The sequence below is a fragment of the Buceros rhinoceros genome, unplaced genomic scaffold (assembly GCF_000710305.1).
Source record: "Buceros rhinoceros silvestris isolate BGI_N320 unplaced genomic scaffold, ASM71030v1 scaffold30550, whole genome shotgun sequence".
Taxonomy (NCBI): Eukaryota; Metazoa; Chordata; class Aves; order Bucerotiformes; family Bucerotidae; genus Buceros; species Buceros rhinoceros.
In genome coordinates this window covers 4,211-9,742 of record NW_010389491.1, presented here as the reverse complement: position 1 = coordinate 9,742, position 5,532 = coordinate 4,211, and positions in this window count along the sequence as shown.

Genomic DNA, 5,532 nt, shown 5'->3' with positions numbered 1-5,532 from the left:
TCCTGGCCCGCTCGCTTTTCGGTGGGGCTCCTGCCGAAATCAGCAGCGTAACGGTGGAAACGAGAGCGACTCTGCAGGCTGTTTTGTATGAGTCACTGTATATTAAAAAGCCAGCTGGGTTCAAAATCACAGGTCAAACAAAACCTCTTTATTTAGCTAAGCAAACAAAAGGACAAAACACTTTTAAACCTGAGAAGTGAGTCTGTACATATTTTTATCAATGTAATGATCCACAGGTACTAAGTAACACCCGGCAAAGCACTAGAAGCTCTAACCTCCATTCTGCTGCTCTCATTTTACATTTTTTTTAATGAGGTAAAAATAATTTCTGTTAGTGCAGCTGCTCCTGAGCTCTTCAGCTAGCTTTTGTGGTAAGCATTTAAAAAGAGAAAAAAAAAAAAGACCGGGGGAAACTAAAAAAACCCATGTTTTCCCCTTCTTGCTGCTTCACGACAGAGACATACAACTGAGAGGGCAAGGCGTGACCGCGCGGGTGCGACTCAACTCTGCACGGAGGATGAACGCAGCTGGAGCTCACCTTAACCCCTGCTAGGTTTGCTGCTCTGGGGGAGGCTTTGAGTTGTGAGGTGTCTCCCCATCGCCTGGTCCTCATCAAGTGAACTCCTCCCTGGGACCTGCTGCAGCTGAAAGCTCACGAAGCAGCTGCTGAGTGAAACTCCCCTGAGTGAAACTCTCCTGAGTGGAACCCCAACACGCCTTTCTCTGCCGTGTCAGTGGTTAAGCTCTTTCCTCTGACTGCAGAAAGCTCTCCCAGGGAAGATATTCCCCTAGGGGCACTTTCATTTACTAAGGGCAGTAGCTTGGCGTGGAAATAATCCGGCTGCTACTGGGGCACCTGGAGAGCCATAAATGCTGACTCAGCACTGGCAGTCAATGTGGCAACTGGTTCAGCGGAGGCAGGTCAGCTCGGTCAGCTCTGTTTGCTGCAAAGAAGTGACAGAAGCCAGCAGAAGGTGAAGCAATGATGTGGTCTCTGGGCAGAGACCACGTTACAGCAAAGCCCAATAGCGAGGGGGGTTTCCAACAGATTCCCATCCTTTTTTTATTGTTCTGCTTTGTTGGCATCATAATACAAGTGGTGGGAGAGAAAGAGCAAGAGAAAAGATGAAAGTGCTGATACCTGTGTTAGGGGAAGAGCGCAGTGGCTCAAGGTATGAAGCACAACATGGAAACAGCTCCTCTGGAGGGACCTCAGATATTTCAGCTAAACGTGGTGCCCCACTTCAGCTATGGGTTGGTGCTGCACACAAGACAAAAGACCAAAAACATACCTTCACTGCAGCGTCATTTGAGTTATCATCAATCCTAGACCCTTCAAGTGGACAACTGCAAGCACAGGCACATCCCTTGAGCTGCCCAACCTACAGTAACACCCTCATGAAGGAATAAACACACCCTGTTTTTGAACACAAACTTCTAGCTGCAAGCCCAAGCTTCTCAGTCGCCTACAAGACAACGTGCCTTTTCCACCCCCTGCTGCCCCCTGTGCCTCTGGCACAAGATCCTGGGGCAGAGCATCTTTGCACCACCCCTCACACCTTCCCCTGCAACATGGGCTTTCTCTCCACTCAGGCAAGACTGGGGTGGGAGCCAGGTGTTGTGCCCACCGTCACTCCTCACACCTGAGCACAGCCAGCCTTTGTCACCCACACTAAGGACAGCTGCATTACCCTGTTACCTGACGTCAGCTCTGGTGTGTGTCTCCACAGCTCCAGAAATTGGAGCCTTGTTAGGGTTCCTCCGCTCCAGCCGTGTTATGGTCCTTTCGGTTACCGGAGCATCCCTGAAGGTGCTGTTTCCTCCTCTCCTACAGTGAGACAACGTGAACTTGCTCTTGCCCTCACTCACAGCTGGGCACGGTGTGAGGACCTGGCTGATGAGGAAAATACCTGTGCAAGTATCTGCCAAAGTCTGACTGCACTTGGGTTCCCAGCTTTTACTCACTGCTGGTGCCCGCAGGCATTACAGGAGGTGTTGAGTGGAACCAGCAAATCTGAAAAACTGTTAAGGGAACCTTTTTCCGGTTTGAATGTGCATTTCTTTAAGTAAATAGGAGTTACAGTTCTGTAAGAGCTGAAGAAGAAACAAAGCTGTGTGAACTGAGGTCCCGATTCCGAGTTTATCTGCCTCTCCCCCTACTCAGAAAAGGGGATTCCTCACTTTCCTTGGTTAGGATGTAAAGTCTGTATGATGGCAGATTTTTAAAGAGGTGTCAGCACTTTAAAGGGATAATTAGATGCTTAGAATCAGAATTATGAAAGGGATTTAAGCACACGTATTCCAAAGGTGAGTCTGTCAGCAATATTTCTTAGTGACTGGACCTGCAAGTACCAGATGTTTGCTTTACGTTTTTATCCTCTGTGCCCTCACAGCCAGGCAGCAGCACATGCACAGGCTGCTTTGCTCTTTCACAGCCCAAGCAGCCTGGAAGATGCTTTTTCCCCCTCAAACCGGTGGGCACTGAGGAGACCTGTGTCCTTACACCCGTGTTTCCCGCATGGCTCCATTGGGTAGGAAAGCACGGGAACACCACGCGGCACACCAACAGTGCAGGGTTTGGGTCTCCGCCCTGACCAATGTTTCCACAGGCTTAAATTCACGCCAGCAGAGGAAGGGCTGAGCCCAGGCTGTTGGCAGAGAGGTTTTTGTGCAAGGGAGGTTTGTCAGTGCTGTTGGAAACGCTCGTTTCTCTAGCACGGGGTGTTTTGGTTCAGTGACGTGGGGACAGCAGGAGCAGACTGGTTGCGATGCTTCAGGCACAGGGGCTGGAGGTGAATCGGCTCTGGCAGAAGGAAAGAAACCCTGAGCTGGGGGAATTTTCACGCTGGTTTTCATGCTTTTTTCTTTCTACTCACTGTCTAGCTCCCGGCTGGTTTAAAACAAAGTTGTTTTTCCTGACAAGGAGTTTCTCCAAGTGTTCTGCCTGTTGTGTGGTTGCTTCAGTTCGTAGCTTAATTGAAAGACTGAGATTATTTGGGGAAGGCTTCAAAAAAGGTTTTAAAAATTAGCTTGAACCTTCTGTCTTTTTTGAGATAAGGCACATTTTGTGTGGATCAGCACTCATTTTCTCACTGACAAGATGATGGCATGCAGATTAATAATTGCATTTAAAACCTGCTGAAGGAGAGGCTCTGGAAATATTTTCCAAGATGTAGATGCTTTAAATAAAGGTCGAGTCTCCTATAAAATGTAATTAGATCTATGACACGCTTTGAATGGCTGAATTTTTTTGAACCGTCACCTTTGGTGACATATTATCCTTTGCATCACAGTGAGATAATGTGATTGTACACCTGCAGGCAGATGTAATTTGTTGCCTCTAGTTGCTGCTTTTTATAGAAAGAAGTGTGTCTAGGTAATATTAAGGTGCTGTCAAAAGAAGTCTCTTCTCTTGGAAACTGAATGCATCAGTAAATACGGGGACTTTGCTGCTTCCCAATATCAGTCTCTGACTTTTGATACCGTGATAATTTTTCTTAATCAGTAGGAAGTCAGGTTTTCATAAAACATTGTTCATTTTTGCAAGCAGTGGTGTATTCTGTTTTAAATGTCATTGTGTGGTGGCAAATGAGAAAAATGAGAGAAAAATAAGTTAAGGGCTCCACCTTCCTGTACACTTGCAGTTCTGTAAACAGCTCATGGAAAATAATAAAGTTGATTGAATTACACTGTCAAAATAAACAGATCAGAAAGATTTTTGCAGGGAGAAGCATGATCTGTGCGCCAAGCGTAAGCTCAAGATGTTGAGTAGCTCCCCAGCTTGATGTGGCTGCAGACAGACTCCTTTCTCCAAGAGATCTGAGCTGCTCCGTGCCCGTCAGAGACCATCATGTGGGAGACAGGCACCTGCAGAGCAATCTGTTAGGCGAGACCTCGCTCACAACCCTGGAATGGCGAGCCCTAAGAACAATCAGAGACGGCCTATTCGTGAACGAGAAGAGCTAATTGCGTTGTTTTAATTTGGAAAGAAATTGGGAAGTTTAGCATACTTGGCTGTAGTTGCTGTGCTGTCAGACAGCATCAGTTCCACCGGAGACGTGTTTGAGGGAAATAGAAACTCTGAAGCACCACAACTCTCTCAGCCTTATCTAGCAAACTACTTGCTTAGCTTGTCTGCTGAAACCCACTGCTGCATCAGCAGCCCACGGCACTTACCGTGCCAACCAGAGCTTCAATTTTCTCCTTTCATAAGGCATCTTTAGAAGTTAGGAAAGGTGCTGGCTCTGCCTTCATTGTCATTAAACTGGGACCTTTTGCCTAACCATAGCATGGACGTAGTATCGCTCAGATCCATGAAAGCTTCCTAATGACACTCTTCCATCCTGCCATGCTTGGTTTGAAATGAGCACTTGTTACTTTATCTGAGCAGGCAGAAACATACTGAACGTATTTGATACTTGACTTGGCAACGTCAGTGCAGCCTCTCTATCACGCAGGCAGCACAACAGCTTTCCTGCCCCACCGATTGTTTACCCCGTTTGCCCGCCAAGCTGCGTGGCTGTGCGTCCACCTCTCCAGTGGTTCCTTGGTGCCTCAGCCAGTGCTGAGCAGAGCATGAGCCCCCTGGCAGCCCCTCCCCGTTTTATCCCTGCCACAAACCGAGAAGCGTGTCAGCGCACTCGGTGCTGAGGGTGCTCTCTGCCTCTCCTGAGTACGGCAAACCAGTGGGCGGTTCAAGGCATGGAAGGTGTCTAATTCTGCTCTGTGGAGCATCCATACGTAGAAACAGGTGAGAGCTGCATACCTGCTTGAAAAGCTGTGCTTTGGCATTCTCCTTTTCTGCAGGGCAGAAAATGATGTCAGGAGAAAATCAGATAGCAGTGACATTCGCTTGGAAGAAACCAAAGGACATCAGAAGTCATTTTGTCCCTGGAACGAGGTATTTGTTTACAAATCACAGATAGGATGCATCTCTTCTGTTCCCATTTTGGGAATATCCATAACGTCTGCAATTACTATTGCTCTCTCTTCTTGACCTGACATTCCTTTCTCCTGAATTTCTGCCCCAGAGATGGCCTTTCCTTCTCTCTTCCCTGAAGGCACTGTGGCAATGTCGAGTTTCCTGCTCTTTGCCTTTCCTCAAACACATCTCCATCTCTTTCCAGATGGCGGTACTGCTTCTTTTAGAGGAGTTTCAATGAGAGCAGTTGGGTGGATGTCACGTTGGAGGTGACTGCTCCAAGGAGAACACCGTTATTGTGAACGGTGACACTTCTGCTCTTCCTCCACCTGGAAAACTACAGATGAGAGAGATCCACGGGCCAGTCCGGCAGAGATGCAAGCAAAAATGACTGGGTATATCCGATTTGCAGCTTGCTTTCTTTCCCACTGCTACTCAGAGGCTCCTGTAAGCAACTGGCGGAGTTTATTCACTGCCTTTTGAAAGTATCCAGCCACCAGAGGAGAAAAGACACAACAGGAGGGGTATTTTTCAAGACGTGGGGAGGGCAACCCAGTTCCGCCACAAGCTCCTCCACGGCTCCCTTGGGGAGGTGGGTGTCTTGTTTCTCC